Genomic DNA, 18,377 nt, shown 5'->3' on the forward strand with positions numbered 1-18,377 from the left:
CTATGCGATTTGTCGTCTCATACAGATGTGAGCTTCGCTTTGCTACTGGCTTGGGACAAACTGAAGTTTGTTCGAGACCAGGAAGACATGTCTGAGCTGCTTCTGGGGCTTGGGTCCCTTCGCCTCTGCCAAATCTCAACCTTTCATGTGGAGAGTCATGGTGAAGTGGTTTTGGGTCGCCTGGTCTGTCCTCACAGAGGTTCACTCACTGTTCTACTCTCACTCCTGAACTGCACAATTCTTCCCTGCCATACAGCAGGCTAATTAATGGGCACAAAACACTTGCTCTCAGCCTCCCTTTTGGAGATTATGTGTATGGTGTGGGGACTGTCTAGAAACTGGGCTAGAGAGACCAAGGTGACTATGGTATAATTTGCCCCCTCTCTACCACTGCTCATTCCATTTCTGGATTTCCCCTTTGTCACACACCAGCCTTTTCTTTCATGTTCATTCGCTTTTCTGCATGCTGGACTCTCAGGGCCCAGATCCACAGGTCCTGCTCCTCCCTCTGAGTGGCTCCCTGTAGAGCTCTCCTCCCTGAAGAGCTTCAGTGACACCGTTGGACCCGATATGCAGCTGCTCGGATCAGGAGTTTCTTCCACATGTGCCCATTTGACTTCTACTGCAAAGCTTGAGCTCTGGGTGGTGTGAGGGTATCCTGTGCCTCCAGGACCTCTTGAGGACAAGAACATAGGCTTTCTGTAGTGGTTGTTGTTACTCTTGTTTGAGATAGTCTTCTTTTATATAGCTTTGGCTGACCTCACACTCACAGTGTAGCCCAGGCTGGCCTTGAATGTCAAGAGACAGGTGTGTGCCACCACGTCCAGGAATCATGGCACTCAGTGTTGGAGAGAAGAACTAACTGGCCCCTACCAGACAGCAGCTATCCCCTCAGGGGAATGACAGAAAACCCTCACATTGACTCTTCTATGGGCAAACAGCACTTGCTCTACCTTCCCATTTGGGGCCAGTTTGGTAGTCATCCTTAACCACCAGTTTCTTTAGAAATCTGCCCCAACACTCACCCAGTAGGTCTGCATGTTATCCTGGCCTGCCCCTACACTCACCTAATAGGTCTGCATGTTATCCTGGCCTGCCCCTACACTCACCTAATAGGTCTACATGTTATCCTGGCCTGCCCCTACAGTCACCTAGTAGGTCTGCATGTTATCCTGGCCTGCCCCAACACTCACCTAGTAGGTTCACATGTTATCCTGGCCTCAGCATTGCTGATTTTCTGCCATTCCATACTGCACAAGCCCAAGGAAGTTTTCATGGTCTACAAAGATGACAGCGTTCTAGGCAGCAAGGTGACATGTTGGCTTACACCACATGTGTTCTGATGTGTGTTGATTGACATACAGTGATCCCTGGTGCCCTGGGGACTTGGGGGTTGGGGGCAGATCCAGAACTCATGCAGGTACCCAAATCTGAGCATGCGCAAGTTTCTTTTACGAACTGATATAATGTTTGCATGCAGCCTACACACATCCACCTGTGTCCTTCAAATCACGTGTGCGGCACTCATCCTCCGTATGATGACACAACTGCTGTGCAGGTCAACGACACACTGTTAGGTCATAGCAACAAACAAGCGACTCCATGTTTAGCCGAGAAGACATTTCCCCAAGTGTCTCCAGTCTGTGGTTGAGGTGGAACTGGAGGACATGAGGAGCAGACTGTATGTGGGGGTCAGCAACAATCACCTGCCGCCATATGGACGCTGTAGGGCATCAGTTCTCAACCCACTGGCACCGTGACCCTTTAACACAGTTCCTCACGCCTCCTACTGTAAAATTATTTCACCTCGACTTTGTAACTGCCATTCTGCTCCCATTATGAATCGTAGTATCTATGTCTGAGATGCAGGACATCTGTATCCAACCCTGTGAGATGGGTCAAGACCCACGGGTTGAGAACCACTGCTCCAGCGGTTTTCCTCTTTCGGGCTCTGTGCTTAGAACAGCAGCAGCATTTCCCCCTACCCAAAGCTCACTGCCTGCCAGCTTCAGACGTGGATGCTTTATCCTCTTGCTGCCTGAAACCTAGGAAGTAAGGAAAGCCCACTGAAGAAGCAACCATGCTAACACTTAAAAATGGAACTGTTCTTGTGTTTCTCACTTCTACAACACGTGTTCACAAAGTAGCTGTTCAGTGTGACCATCGGGTGACCTCCACTTGCTGTGGACAGTCTCCTGCCTCAGCCTTCCCCTGTGTCTTGTGTCATGTCACCACTAATGACAGTCTTCAGCCTCCTCTGTTGCCTCTTGAGGTGGTCTCACTAGGATGTACTGACTTTTCTTTTTATATCTTTATCACACTTATTTATTCTCTCTCTCTCTCTCTCTCTCTGTGTGTGTGTGTGTGTGTGTGTGTGTGTGTGTGTGTGTGTGTGTAGTGGGTTTGGTCTAATGCTGATTTTATTCTAATGTTAATTTGGGTCCCCCAAAACTGTTTACATGGGGGAGTCTGCATGGAAGACCCTGAAGGGCCCTGACCCCAGTTAATTCTGATTGGTAAATAAAGATGCCAGCAGCCAATAATTGGGGAGAAGAGACATAGGTGAGGTTGAGGTTTCCCAGGACCATGAGGAAGGAGCAGAGAGGGAGCCGCCATGCCTTAGAAGAGTGCGCAGGAGAGAGAGAAGAGCCATCATGAGATAGAGAAGCAAGGAGTGTACCATGGCCTCTGGACCAAGAGAACATGGCACCGAGGGTGCTTGGTTGGAGCTGAGAGCAGCCCAGATGAAGCCTTGTAAGTAATTACTTGGGTTATGGCTGAGAAGGAGATGCTAACAGCATGGAGGTTAGGCAACTGCCCAGCATACACACACACACACACACACACACACACACACACACACACACACACACCCCTCCATCATTTAAACTTGTGACTAAGGACATCGCTAAACACTCAAGATAGAGCAGATCCAAGAGCAAAAGAGGCTCTGCTGTTTCCTCTCCTGGGACACCACAACTTGAAGGTGGGGGTCGGGGGACACTTTGCAATAGTTGTTTCTCTCCTACCGTGTAGGTTTCTGGGATTTCAGATCGTCAAGCTTGGTGGCAAGTCCCTTTGCCCACTGAACCATCTCTCTGGCTCTGATGTTCTCTGATATCTCTAGTGTCTGTGCTTCAATTAGATGCCCATAAAAACATTCTTCTTGTCCTTGGGCATGTCAGCATTGACCTATGACCTTGCTTTCAATCATAGCTTCTACTGTAGCATGGGTCAGTCGTGCTTTTGTATGGCTTGATGGGGACAGCTTGTGGCCCATAACTGAAAGCTTTCCCTCCTTGACCCCATTGCTTTGACCAAATAACCTTGGCAAGTCCCATACACTTAAGAATCCCTTTTTTTACATGCATAAAAGGGAAATAAAAACAGGAGAAGCTGAAAATCAAAAGCACAGGATGCTGACTATGGAGTTCCAGGAAAACAAGGAGTAGTGTTGTTTTATTGCTGTTATGGCCTGAGCCTCAAACGCCTGCACACAGGGTGGGGAGAACACACCAGCCTCAAAATGTCTTCTTCTTCAATGAGGCTCTTGTTTGGTTTTGTTTTCTTCCCTAGACTCTGCACACTGTATGCACACACAATTCAAAGGGAAACATAGCTCGGTGTTCTCTCGAAAGCTATCGAAATGGGGAAAGTGAAAAAGTCGCAGTAGAAACGAAACATGCAGGATGCCTTGGCCGTTGTTTTAGGTCGCCCTGTTTGCTTTCCAAGGCTCTACCCATCTGTAAGAACAAAGTACAGTGATAGCCTTTTGTGCCTGAGATTGCCATCCAAATCAAATAACCTCTGGGAGTTCCCCTGGGTTCTGAGTTTTATCGGTTGTGTGGGACTGTTTATGTGTGACAAACCTAACCTGGATTACTTTATGTGAACTTGAATTTTTTTTTCCAAAGAAGGTTGGCCTGAGTTACTGAGTCTGAGTTCCTCCCACCCTGAGGGGTCTCGCCGTTTCTCTCCTGTGCCAGAATTCTCCGAAGAGCAAAACTAAGCCCATTTTCAGTGATAACAGTAGTCTGGCTAATATGGTGGTCTGAGGTAGAAGAAAAAGATCCCAGTCATCACCTCGTCATGCTGCTCCTGTTTCTCAAGTAGAAATCAGAGGGGAACAAGGCCAAAGGTGCTAACCCTGAAACTGGAGCTTGTAGGTGGCACTAGGCCTGCTGGGTGGCTGGATATTTTCCTGCCTCCACCCAGACCCAAGGAAGTTTCTTCACCTGGAGAATCAGGGGCTTCTCTGGCTCTGGTTCCAGCCAGTCCGTCCACAGGAATGATGGGGCTTCTCCAGCTGCAGCCAACTCCTGTACCACCCAGAAGCCTGGAAAGGACAAGCTGTAGACAGAAAGGCCGACTTTGCCCTGTGTCCCCTTATCTCTCCACGCGCTCGCCACAATCTGTGCTCTGACAAGAGTCTACTTCGATAAGGAAGGCAAAGAGTTCTGTAGACCAGGGAGAACGGGGAGAAACTAGGGCAAGGCTGGCTCTGAGTGTCACTCAGAGACACTCCTGGCGATCAGTTGTTGGCATCCAACTTCCCAAGTGAATTAAAAAAAAAAAAACAACCTGTACCCCGTGCCTATGTAAACAGTAAATATTTACTTTCACGGTCCCAGCCAGTTCTGTTACCAACCTGACACACCTGGGCAGATGGATTCACAACTGAAGAATTACCTCAGTTGGATGGGCCTGCTGTTGTATCTGTGAAGCATTTTCTTGATTGATTAAGGAGGGCCCAGGCTAGTGGGCAGCAGCATTCCCGGGCAGGTAGGCCTGGGCCTCGTAAGAACGGTAAGTAGCTTACCAGGAGCTTGAGAGCGAGCCAGTAGGTAGCGTTGTTCCATGGTTTCTGCTTTGGTTCAAGCCTTGAGCTCCTGTCATACCCTCATTCAGCTTCAGCGATGAACTATTACCTGGAAGTGTAAGGCACATTAACCTTTTCTTCCCAGGTTGCTTTTGGTCCTGGTGCTTTTTTTTTTTTTTTAAACTTTAAAACCTGTCAGATGATTGTACATCCTTTGGGAATACAGTGTGTTCCCCCCCCCCCATACATCTATATATGGTGTGTGGTCAGCTCTGGGAAGAGCTTACCCATCATTTCAAACACTTCTCCTTGCGAGGAGAACATCCAAAACCCTCTCTTCTAGCTGTCTAGAAGATTAGGTGTTTTCCCAAGACTGGAGAGATGGCTCAGTGGTTAAGAGTGCCCACTGCTCTGGCAAAGGGACAGCATTCACATGGGGTGGCTCACAACCAACTCCAGCTCCAGGGGACCGGACATCCTCTACTGTGGATATCTACACACACACACACACACACACACACATGCACTTTCAAGAAAGAATTCCTCATTGCCTTGTCACACACTATGTGTAATAAGACACCAGGATGTATTCTCCTGTCCAGCTAGAGTTTACCTTAACAACTTTCAGGAGTCCTCAGGTTCATGGCAGAGCAGGGTTAGTCACAGGGTTGGTACCTGCTTGTTATCTGGGCGTCTCCTTATCATTCGTCCTCTAACAGTGATCCCAGTAGACTATCCTTAGCTCCAGGTATCACCAGGGAGAGGCAGGGCCTGTGGAGAGGTCTCTGTCATCACCTCCACACACATCTGACTGTCCTTTGACTCTGTGACAGTCTCTTGGGGGCAGTGTTGAGGCCCCAGAAGTGAGATGACTCACCTCAGTAGAGTCAGAGCTTGAACGTAGCCCTTTATTAAAAAGGGACCAAAAATAGAATAACCAGGGTTTATTCACTCTTTTTTTTTTTCTGAAATGCCACCTCCAAGAAGATAGAGACTGCGTCTAGAACAAATCGAGCATAAAAGTACAACCTTCTTCAGCTTAAGCACTTTTTCAAGTGCGTGGTGATTGCGCACGCCGGGGGTGGGCAATTTGGTGTCCGTATGCCATTCAACCCTGAGGAGGAGGAGGAGGAGGAGGACGTGTGGGAAAGGGTACAAAAGAGAGCGACTGCTCACAGGATAACCTTTTTAGGGCACAACCATTATTCTGTTTCTTGCTGTCTTTGAGTAGCTAACCTGATTTTCGAATCGTTTCTCTGTTAAATCAGGACGTCCATTCTGTCACTCCTCATTTTCCCAGAGTCAGATACAACTTCCTTCAGCCAGGCTCAGCTGCAAAGTCACTGAGGGAAAAAAAAAATAGGAGCTACCTCGGGTACCATGTTTGTTGTGGTGGTTTTTATGTGTTTGGCCCAGAACATGGCACCATTAGGAGGTGCAGCCTTGTTGGAGTGGGTGTCTCATTGCATGGGCTTTAAGACCCTTGTACTAGCTGCCTGGGAGACAGTCTTCTCCTGTTTGCCTTCAGAACAAGATATAGCACTCTCAGCTCTTCCTGCACCATGCCTGCCTACATGCTATCATGCTTTCCCACTTTGATGATAATGGACTGAACCTCTGAACCTGTAAGCCAGGCCCCAATTAAATGTTGTCCTTACAAGAGTTGCCTTGGTCATGGTGTCTGTTCACAGCAGTAAAACCCTCACTAGGACGCTTATAAACAAACCTTTCACCTGGACTGTATCCCAGGTGCCTAGACAACTGTGGAGAACTTGCTAGAAGTGTCTTCTAAAAGTCGTTTGGGTTGTGGTGAAACACACACCCTCCCAGGTGAATGCAAACCACAGTGCACTCAGTGTAATACAAAGGGAAATATAACCAAAGCTTTATTGGCCTTTCGATAACAGAATTTTCAGAGACTGAATTTTAAAAAAAAGTTATGTGTGTCTATGTGTCTGTGCAGGGATGTTACATGGGACTGCAGATGACGATCCAAAGAAGGGGTCAGATCTCCTGGAACTGGGGTTTCAGGCAGTTATGAGCCTCACTCCCAGCTGACAACGGTGCTGGGAATTGAACTCTGGTGCTCTGAAAGAGCAGTAAGCACTCTTACCCACTTAACCATCTCTCCAGTGCCAGCAATCATACTTTCCAGGTTATTTCCTAATTTAAGTCTGGAGGAATAATGCCGAGGAGGTCTGCTTATTTTGCTAAGGGTAGGAGAGGATATTCCTGCCCTCTTTCCCCTCTGACAGTTTGGAAGCTGTAAACAGAGGTACACCTTCCTGTCTGGGAGCATCAGGGACTCCATTTAGATCTGTTCTATATTTGTCAACCTCTTTGCCACTGCCATTTTTGAAAACAAAATCTGTAAACAGCGAGATAATTTTCTTGTCTCATGACTGACATTCATAGGCACACACAACATGAAGTTTAGCCCTACAATCTCACTTAACAAAGAGTCTAAGTTAGCCACTCAGCCCCTCCTTAGAAGGAGCCCAAGAAATCCCTATTTTTTTCCTTCAGAATTCTTTAGTGACATCTGTCTGAATTATTTCAGGCTGCATGTGAAAGGGCCCAAAACAAGAATGCTTGCATATATTGTTTGCAAAACTCTAGGAAACCAACAATCAAATTAATTAAGGAAAGGTGTCACATAAAAAGAGTGACAAGCCAACTGAAGGATATGGCTCAATAGTGGAACACATATCTAGCATTTATGAAGCCCATAGATTTGGTCCCAGCACTGCAGAAAGATAAATGAATGGATACATACATACAAACATACATACATACATAAAGACAGACAGACAGACAGACAGACATAGATACATAGATGATAGATACATAGATATATACATACATACAGATAGATTCATAGCTACATAGATGATAAATATATACATGGATAGATACTTATATATATACATAGATACATACATATATAGATATATAGATATCTACATAAGTAGACAGATACATTAATAGATAGATAGATAGATAGATAGATAGATAGATAGATAGATAGATAGATAGAAAAAGAGTAGACAAAAGTTGCTTTGTAGACCAATGGTGTGATACAGATTGAGTTTTTAAGAGTAAAACATGAAACAATGTGTTGAGTTAATGATTCCAGAGTACCCCAGAGTTTCAGTAATGCATGTCAAGTGTGTTTTCCAACTTGCTTTTACTATAAAAAAAACTCTAAGACAGACAATAAATAGAAAAAGTTTATTTTGGCTCAGTTCTGAAAGTTTCAGTCCATGACCGATTGCCCTGTTTGGGGACCTACTGTGATACATGGTGGAATCATGTAATGGGGCTGGTTTTTCATCTCATGACCAGAAAAACAAGAGAAAAACAGGAATTCCATAGTCCTCTTCTGGAAAAGTCCAACTTTCTCCCACTAGGCCCTACCTCTTTAAGAGTCCACTGCTAGCTCCAAGTGGTAGTTAGCATGCTTTCAATACAGGGCCTTTGAGGATGTTAGAGATGTACGTCATAGCATGAGGGGTGGCTGTACCAAGTGAATGCTTCCTAACCAGTTCCACAGGCATAGATGTTTCTGCATCTTGGCATCAGTACCTCCCTCATTCACAGTACAACAGCTATGTCCATATTCAAAGTGGCCCTCTGAGCTACAGTTGCCAGGGGAAAGAGGTAAACACATGGAATGTTCCTCTTCAGCTTTTCCAGAGAGGGGAGTATTCAGTCAGAAATGCCACAGGATTGCATAAAGAGTATGAGAGAATCGGGTGACTTGGGAAACAAAAGGTGTTGCTTAGTCCTGCGGTAGGATTTTTTCCCCCCAAGATAAATAATGGGTCAAGAACACCTTTGCGCACCCCCTGTGCAGTTTTACTGGTGACCACACTCCTTTGCTACTTCTAAGTGAGTTAGGCTGCTCTCGGGCATCTGGGTGGTACAGGACTAAGACACACTCTAGAATTTTCTGACATTCTAGGGTAAATTGTAACACCCTGAGAAGAACGTTGCAGAAAAAGTAAAGACCTGAACTCATTTGGATTCGCGGAATGGATTTAGAACCTTGAGCCCCAGTGTATGTCCATGCTGTACTCTTGAGAGTCGCCTCTGCTGTCACAGCCCACTCTGTTACACCTGGCTACGGTTCCGGTTTTTAGATAAGCGCTGCGTCTTTATTTGCAGTGGTTTTTAAAATAAGTATCGAAGGAAGTTGTGGCTGTGTCTGGAGTTACTTTCCTACATGACTGAAGTTGAGCTGAACTTTCTTTAAGTGAGTCCCTTTGTCTTCTTTGGGCCAAAAGGAGGAAACAGGGCTCCTCCTGAGAAGAGAGGATGAGGAAGAAAGATGTGCTTGATGCGCACGTGTGCACTGGTGCCCGTGGAGGCCAGAGAACAGTTTGGTCACTTCTCTTTCTATCACGTGGGTCCCAGGGACTAAACTCAGGTCAGACGGACTGGCCAGAGCCTTCAGCTGCCACTCACTGGTCTTCTAACAATTTTTAGCCTTGGGGAGTTATCTAGTTCTTAAAAGCTCTTGGGATAGCAAGAACCAGCTTCTCTTTGCTTCTGTTTGACTCTGAACTATTTGTATTTATTTTTATTTTGTTTGAGATTTTGATATACTATATTTACATTATTTCCACCCCTCCTCTTCTCCTCCAACTCCATCCATCAATCATCCATCCACCCACTCATCCACCCACCTGTGCATCCATGCATCTCACCTGTGTGTCCATCCATCATCCATCCATCATCCATCCACCATCCATCCATCATCCATCCATCATCTATCCATCCATCCATCATCCATCATCCATCCATCATCCAGCCAGCCAGCCATCATCTATCCATCCATCCATCCATCATCCATCCATCATCCATCCACCATCCATCCATCATCCATCCATCATCCATCCATCCATCATCTATCATCCATCATCCATCCATCATCCATCCACCATCCATCCATCATCCATCCATCATCCATCCATCCATCATCTATCATCCATCATCCATCCATCTATTCATCCACCCACCTGTGCATCCATGCATCTCACCTGTGTGTCCATCCATCATCCATCCACCATCCATCCATCATCCATCCACCATCCATTCATCATCCATCCACCATCCATTCATCATCCATCCATCATCCAGCCAGCCAGCCATCATCCATCCATCCATCCATCATCCAGCCAGCCAGCCAGCCTGAGTTCATTCAGTGTGTCTTACATTACACATCATTACAGGGCTGACCCCTTGGGATCTGACACACTGTTGGAGGCTCATTCCTGGACAAAATAGTTCTCCCTTTCACCCACAGCCAGGGGTTGTTCGTAGCTCTTCATCTATGGGTGAGGACTTGTGAGATGCCCCTCCCCATGCATGTTGGCACACTGATGTGTATGGTCATTATGCAGGTTGTGTTTAGACAAGCACATTGTTTCAATTTCATGAGTTTAGCAACCCTCTCCATCTAAAAGATACTACCCTGAAGCAGGCATCCCGGTCCTCTCAGCATGACAGGCTTTCTGCCGTTTATTCTGCAGTTTCCTGAGCTTTGGTTATAGGGGTTGTGCTATAGATGTCTCAGCTGGGACTGGGTAACCCCAGTCGCTTCTTCTTTACACTTTGGCCAGCTGTGGGCCTCCATAGCAGCCTCTATCTGCTGCAAAAAAGCTTCTTTGATAAGTGGGGAGAGCTATAATTACATGGTTGGCAGGCACTCAGTGGACTGTAGACAGGCCACCCTCCACTTGGCATGATCAAATGACATAATGAGGGTAGGCTCGCTTTGAAAAGTGTTGGCTGGGGGCTGGGGATTTAGCTCAGTGGTAGAGCGCTTACCTAGGAAGCACAAGGCCCTGGGTTCGGTCCCCAGCTCCGAAAAAAAGAACCAAAAAAAAAAAAGTGTTGGCTGAAAAGTTAAGGCTAATGGGTATTTTACTCCTTTGTTTTAGAGAGGTGGTTATGATATATAATAAAATTATGATTACAGTTTAGAGATGAATATTAATATTTGGGTGCAGATTATTTCCGAGACCCGCCTAGTGGTCTTCTTTGTTTTTGTCAAAGATAGACACCTAACGTGTTAGGCACACCCTTTGTTCCCTATTAGTTACATGTTTGTGACTACAGAAAGACAGCACTGCATAGGCCTGTATGTGGAGGTTAAAAAAGGTGATGTCATAGAGGAGAACAGAGATTAGCAAAGGCCAGGAGGTGGCAAGGAAGTAGGTAGAGAAGTATGACAGGAAGGATGACCTCTGATGTCCTGCACAGGAGGGTAATTGTGATTGACACAAGTTGACGGACTATTCCAGAACTGCCAACATAGAGGATTTTTGAATGTTTGTAACATAAAGAAATGTGTTTGGGGGTTGGGCAGATAGTCATTCTAGTGGCTATGATCTGATCTTTAGAGTACCACATCATGTCCTGCCTAGGTACAATTATTGTGTCAATTTAAAAGACTCAAGCATCTTTTAAAGAACACGTATCCTCAGCTTCTGTAGACCGACTCTGCAAACGGCACTTATAAGAGCTCCTGTTTACTCAAATTATACCATCCTTTCTTTTAATGGAGTTTAGGACTGTGTAAGAGCAGCCCCTAATCAGCACGTGTTAAGCATGAGAGCCCTTCTCATCCGTGGCTGAGGGTGGGGTTGGAGGGGGCTTGTGCTGGGTGTTTTATGTGAACAGAAAGTATTGCTGGCATTTAGCTCCTTCTCGGGTCTCTGAGCCTTTGCCTGGGTGTGACCTCTACCTCGAACATGCTTACTTCTGCCCTCACCTGCCTTCCCTGAGGGACCAGATTCCACCCTCAGGGGTTATATAGACCCCCTCTGCACATCTATTCCATCAGAGGATGTATATTTCTGTTGTAAGGTTGCCAACTTCTGTAGCTCTCTACCACCCACTGGACTGTTGTCTTCCTTTGCAGATATCAAGTCTTCTAAAGTTCCTGAGAAGCCTCTGATACTGCCTTCTGTGGGCTGCCGCTGCACACTCTGAGTACCTTATGTCCCCAACCCTTCCCATAGGCTGTCTGAAAATACAGGACCTGGAGTTCTCATGGCTTTGGGGACTGGCTTTTACATTCAAATGTCTCAGAGAACATGGGGGTCTGTAAAGTCACAAGTCCCTTAGTTGTGAAACAGGGACACTGGAAACATATCCACCAAGATGGTCACATGGGCCAATGGGAAAGAGCAGCTGATGTCCTTAATCTGTTTCCATGGTGGACACTGTAAGCCCAGGGTGTGTGTGTGTGTGTGTGTGTGTGTGTGTGTGTGTGTGTGTGTGTGTGCGCGCGCGCGCGCAGTCATGGCGCAAGCAGGATTTGGAGCCGGTTGCCTGAGGTTAAATCTCAGGTCTACTTCTTGCCAGATATGTACCTTGGAAAGTTGCTTGCATATGATGAGTCCTTTCCTGCTCTGCAAAATGGGTGTAATTATCAGGCCTAGGCCTAGTTCCTCGTGGTCTTCTGAAGATTCTCTGAGGTGGTGTAGGCAGACGTTGGGGTTGCCTCTGGAGTGTTTAGGAAATGATCCATATACCTAATCCCCATCAAATTGTCTACAGTGAATCAATATCGCTGACCATGAGTTTCCCTGTGACCTGTTTCTTCTTCCAACAGAGACTCTCAGCCCATTTTTTAGCATACATTCCACCTAGATCCTTTTATAGAAACCTACAGTTGGATTAGGTGACTGGGCCCTAAGCTGTTTCTGAGAGGGATGGGCGATGCCGGTGTCTCTCTCCTGTCATTCCATGTAGGCCAGACTCATCTGGAAACGTTTTTCTGATCAGAGTCCAAAGTCTCTACTTTGTTCGAGTTTTAGTCATTGGCTACCTCACTCCCGCTGTTACACACACACACACACACACACACACACACACACACACACACACACCCCTTAAAATGAGGTCATGAACAACAATTTAGTTTATTGTTTTGGGGGTGGCCAAGCACATACCTCCATAGAGAGGTAACCAGAGCTTTCATTATGAGAGGGTGCTCTCTCAGTCTTAGAGAAAAGGCTCGTGTTTGAAGGTTTGGTTCTGTTTTGTTTTGTTTTGTTTTGTTTTGTTTTGTTTTCCTGTATGCTTTGAGTGTTTCAAGATAGCTTGTGCTGTGTACTGAGTTTTGCAATTGGGCTATCTTATTGTTGTTGTTGTTTCTTAACATTTATATCGAACAAAAGAGAGAACAGTTTAGACTGAAGTGCTTTCCAAACCCGTGTTGATATGAGCTTTCTCTTGACTATGAAAGCCTTGTGTTTCATGTCCTTGGAAGAAAAACGTGACATTGACCGGCCTGCCAAGATCAGGAATGGAGACGAGAGGATGTAAGATGCCTGCTCAAACCGTCTTCTCGAGCTTCTGCTCTGTGCCCCTTCAGTTAGTGGTCCAGATAGGTTGGAAACTGGGAAGTGATTGCCAGATAATTCAATCCTAAGCTGAGGAAGTTCAGACTTCATGTCCTCTGTCCTGTGGTCACCCAGGAGACAGAAATAGAGGATGCCAGTGGCTTGATACTCACAGGAGAAGAGATAAGTAAACAGAAAAACAGAAATGATGGGTTGAGAGGGACACCTGGCCAGCTAGGGTAGTCCACAATGCACAGAATCTCAGGGTCCTATCAACTGTCAATTGCCCATAACCTTGCCCAATCTGATGATTTTTTAGTCAATGCTGAACCCTCTAACATATGGTTGACATTGGCCCCAAACATGATCATGTAATTTAACTGCCTTGCATGGGCAGCATTCTTACGGTGCTGTGCACAGTGCTAAGTGTGGAATGGGATCCTAGAGGGCTTCAGTGCTCATGTCCAAACCTGCATTAGGCCATTTCCTATCACTGAAACAGACTACCTGGGACTGGGTAATTTGTAATAAACCAAAAAGTATTTGTCTCTAAATCATAGTGGTTAGGGAGTCCAGTATACTGAGGACCTTGGTAGTACATAATCCCATGGCAGAAGGAAGAAAGGAGAGGACAAGGAAGCCACATTCGTCTTTCTTAATTTTTAAAATCAGGAATGCACTGCTCGACTAATACAGAGTGACCTACTTCCTAACACTGCTTTATGCAGAGTTAAGTCACTCACGAGCTCTGAGGTCCCATTCAGACTTCAGCAGGACCCTTATCTGGGATATTCCAAGAGTTTGGCGCTATGACTAGCAAGCGTTTTGATGATTCTTTCGAAATACATATTTTGTACTTGGAATATCAGTTTTAAGAGAAATAAATTAAGTAGATGTAAATGATACTCAAAAGTTTTCCCTTTTTTTTTTTTCTTTTTTTTCAGAGCTGGGGACCGAACCCAGGGCCTTGCGCTTGGTAGGCATGCGCTCTACCACTGAGCTAAATCCCCAACCCTAAAAGTTTTCCATTTTAAAAAATCAAAATATAATCATATCACATCTCCCCTCTGGCTCCATCTTCCCTCTCCTCCCATGTCTACCCGCCCTCCATATTCACAACCTCCTCTTTAACCTTGTTGTTGCATTCCCTGTACACATGACCCAACCAGCGTAGAACTGCAAACTGCTGAGTCCATTCACTGTTGTCTGCATACATACTTTTTAGGGCTTGCCTGAAGATGCTGGATAACCAACCAATAGGAGGCCCCGTTAGATGCTAGATAACCAACCAATCGGGGACCCTGTTAGATGCTGGATCACCAACCAATGTGGGGAGGGGGCGTTCCTGGCAGAGACTCATTTTCCATCTCTCATCGGTCCTTAATTTTCTGTAGCTCTTCATCTAGGAGGGGGCCCTTCAAGGCTTCCCTATCTGTGCTGGGATGTCAACTAACATTGGGATTGTTCCGGTCTTATTTGAGTCCTGCTGTTGAGATTTCGTGAGTGTAGCTTCGCTGTTGTAGTTCAAGAGCACAGTCTCACAGCAGCCTTCCTGGTCCTCTGGCTCTTCCGATCTTTCCCCCTTTCCGGGATGTTTCCCGAACCTTAGGTACAAGAGTTGTATTGTAGATATGTCACTTGAATCTGGGCAGCCCAAAGGCACTGTTCTCCGCCTTTTAACTGGCTGTGACTCTCGTTAGTGCTCTCCTGCTAAGGCAAACAGAAGCGTTTGTGGATGAGAGATGGGGATCACACTTCCCTGGAGACCTAAGGATGAGAACTTAGAATGCAGTTAGGATTGACGCTGGCTTAGGGAAATGACGGTAGAAGGTTCTTCCTCTTATGATTCATGATCTCACCGGGCGTGAATAGTTGGCTAGGTTTATAGCACCAAAAATGATTGCTCTCCTGTTCAGAGAGCCTTGAGTCCCATTAGATGGACGTTGGTAACACTCAAACGTTAAGTCCACACTTGCACCTTTAGGGATTCCTTGCCATTCTGGTCATAGGTGGGCAGCATTATCTATTACTTTCCTTCTGTAGCAGCTCACACATCAACTTCAGCTAGTCCTCCGGAGGAGGCTTTTCAATGAGTTCCGCTCCAATCCTTAGAGTCCTCTGTCCAACATCTATTGTGTCTTTAGCATTAGGGACTTATCTTAAACTTCTGAGAGGCAACAGGGTCAATAGCAACAAACTCTATTGTTCTGAGGGTCTCTTAGACTCTGTAGATCAACAACTTGGTTTCTCGTGCCTAGTACTGGAGTTTTGTTAAATAGTCTGTGTGTTGGAGAAGGGGGATATTATTATCTTCCCAAGGGGTATAATCTCATTTAATAGATTCATATATCAAGCACTCTTAGTGGTTTTCAAATCCCTTCTTCTCTACCCTTTTATATACCTCTTTATCTTATCCCCAACTAAGGCTCTCCTCCCTATTTTTTAAATTTCCTGTTCATATCATCTATAACCTGCTATTACCCTCTCTACAGCTCCCCACCACCATCCATCCCTAGAGATGTAACTCAATGAATAGGATGCTTGCCCAAGAAACACAAAGTCTTGGGTCTAATCCCCTGGGTGTGATGAACTAGGCACGTTGGCACACGCCCGCAATCAAAACGCTTGAGAGGTGGAGGCAGGAGGATCGTGCTTCCTGTTCAAGGTCATCCTCAGCTAAGTGGCAAGTTTGGGCCAACCTGAGCTACATGAGACTTGTTTCAAGATATGAATGCTCACCTTTGCTTATTCAACCTCCAGATGTGCTGAGGTTGCCCATGATTATGGGGAAATACCTTCCCTGCTGGGTTTACACCTGTATGGTCGAAGACACTGAGGGACACGGTAGTAAAAACTGCAGTAGTAAGGGACACGGCTAGTATTAGCAGCCCCCCTTTACTTTCTCAAGGATTCCTTATTTGGGGGATATGTGAACAGCATTCACCAACCCCTCCTAACGTCCTGATGATGAAACAAATTACAAATCTATCACCGTTCAACAGGGACACCAGTGGATTTATTTGGCTTATACAGAACCGGCAGTAACAGGTGACCTCCAGAGCAGTTAAACTGGCAAGTTTTCACCCAACATAAATGATGGCTTCCCAATAGCTGCATAGGTGACACCCCCTTTCCCTAGTCTTCCCTACCCTGTATCCACTAGCCCTTCCCAGAGACCCTGAGGCTGCATGCAATTAGGGCAGAATTGCAAACACATGTCTGAGGGAGGCAGCTGGATGCTTAGATGTGGGTTCAGCACCCTGTCTACACCTCCTTCTAGGAGGGGATGTGGACAGTCCCCAGAACTGGAACAAAAGAGATGGGTTCTCACAAAGAGGCACCACTGACCTCATGAAGATGGTGGCAATTTGGCTCAGCTAGAACCTTGCCAGTTGATAGCCTGCCCTCCGGCACCCATGGAGCACTTCCAGTTGTTCTGATTCTACCTCAGGGCCTGTTCACTCCTAACAATTTCCAAGTGGGTCGCTCACTCCACCTCACAGAGAAAAGGAGCTTTTGGAATTTGTTGAATTGCTCTCAGTGCTTTGGATAGAAAAGCAGATAAAGAGGTGAGAAGAAAACACGAGAGACCTTTTCCTGTTGGAATAGAGGAAGACTCCCAAGTGAGAAGGGCGGGAGACTTATTACCCCTCACTTCCGGAAGGGAGCTGGCCACCATGTGCACCCACACGCTGGCTGGCTCAGTACCAGAGAGAGATAGGAGGAAAGTTTATAGTGAAAGAAAGGAAAGGTTTCAGTGTGCTCCCTGAGTGGAAATGACTGGCACGGAAGAGCCCATTAGAGCTGGAATGGGGCTAAAAGGAGCCAGCTGTGCGGTGAGTTGGGCGTACACGCTTGGTTTTCTTTTTTCCAAATTGGAAACAGGAACACAAACCGACTCATCGGCCATCTTGCTCCTTGTCAAGTCCTGGCCATTTGGGGCTTCCAAGGTTATTGTTAGATAGTGATCTGACATCCACAAGTCTGACACAGTGGGGTCTGGGTCCTGTAGCCCATGGTGAGACTTTTGATTTTATGTGTGACCCTGCAATCTTTTAGCACCAGCGGAACACTATCTGGGAATACGTAGGCCCAGCTCACTTGGTGTGGGAGCCGCCCGGTGCTCCCAGTCATGAAGACCAGCCGTCAGAAAACTCACTAAGTGGTGTCCAGTGCCTCGCCTACGGGTAGTCACTGGTCTGGCCTGGGCCATGGCCTGCTGATGTTAGCCCTGGGTGGCTATGCACTTGGGCATGGAGCCTGCCAACCCCACCTGGTGTGAATGCTCCATGCACCTGACTGTTTTCCAGAGTGGGTGCCACTCAGAGTGGGTGCCAGAGAGCTGCTTCTCTGTGGGCAGGGTCAGCTCACTCCAGGGTTCTGCCCATCACACACTGGCTCTCAGCCTTACTCTGGTCCTCACTGTAGCAGAAGGGCTTTCTATCAAGAGTAGGTCATTCAAACAATTCTAGAATTTCTGGGGCAAGGACTTCCTGTGCCATCCTAGGAAGCTCGATGCCGTGTTTCCCTGCCCTCGGATTCAGGGATTGAATCTGAAGGCCACATCACAGGTTTGGCTACATACTCTTGGCAGTTGTAGGACGCCATAGCATTGTGACTTCCAGGCCACTTGGTGTCCTCTGTAGCTGGAAGCCCCTGCTAGATCTTCCTGTTTGTGTGGTTTTGGGTTCTGACATTCACAGACAATTCCTCAGAGGAAACATGTCTGATTACTAAGAGAGGCAATGGAATCTTTTACTTTTCTAGAATATGTGGGGAAAAAGTTTTTAGTTCAAGGCAGTAAGTTTTACATAAAATGTGTCTAAACTACTTAAGTTCTATAAATAAACTAAAAAAATATTGTGCAGGGTTTTGAAAGACATCTGCAATTTCTGAAGAGGGGATGGTTTTAAAAAGACATATCTTCTGCCTTTGTGTGTGTTTGTACTTTTAAATTAAATGACATCCGCTGTGTGTAGGAGTTAACTCAAAGCTGTCAAGATTTTTTTCCCTCCTAATAATGACTCTTGTGCCATTGACTACCAAGAATAACAATAAGCCTTTTTTTTAAATTAAAAAAAGAGTATTTATTTTTGTCACCAAAAGAACAATTATCTGAGTCCTTAAGTTATTTAAAACATTTTTATGAGTTCTAAGAATAAATCACTCTGAGATTCTGTAGCAAGAACTACGAATTTTAT

General features: G+C 46.0%; 1 protein-coding gene and 2 long non-coding RNA genes across 11 annotated transcripts in view; 1 reads left to right on the forward strand and 2 right to left on the reverse strand.

Moving 5' to 3' along the window:
* The window catches only part of Npas2 (neuronal PAS domain protein 2), a 178,812-nt gene that overhangs the window by 7,212 nt on the left and 153,223 nt on the right, over positions 1 to 18,377 (forward strand). The gene's annotated exons all lie outside the window — the stretch shown is intronic.
* Positions 3,432 to 4,350, reverse strand: LOC120094671 (uncharacterized). The gene is made up of 2 exons (XR_005489111.2): positions 4,236 to 4,350; positions 3,432 to 3,743 (listed from the first exon to the last, which is right to left on the reverse strand). It is a non-coding gene; the product is annotated as an uncharacterized LOC120094671 (long non-coding RNA).
* On the reverse strand, positions 12,730 to 15,057 carry LOC134480361 (uncharacterized). Its single transcript, XR_010054759.1, has 2 exons — positions 14,395 to 15,057; positions 12,730 to 13,297 (listed from the first exon to the last, which is right to left on the reverse strand). It is a non-coding gene; the product is annotated as an uncharacterized LOC134480361 (long non-coding RNA).

This window comes from Rattus norvegicus, chromosome 9, assembly GCF_036323735.1.
Source record: "Rattus norvegicus strain BN/NHsdMcwi chromosome 9, GRCr8, whole genome shotgun sequence".
Lineage (NCBI taxonomy): Eukaryota > Metazoa > Chordata > Mammalia > Rodentia > Muridae > Rattus > Rattus norvegicus.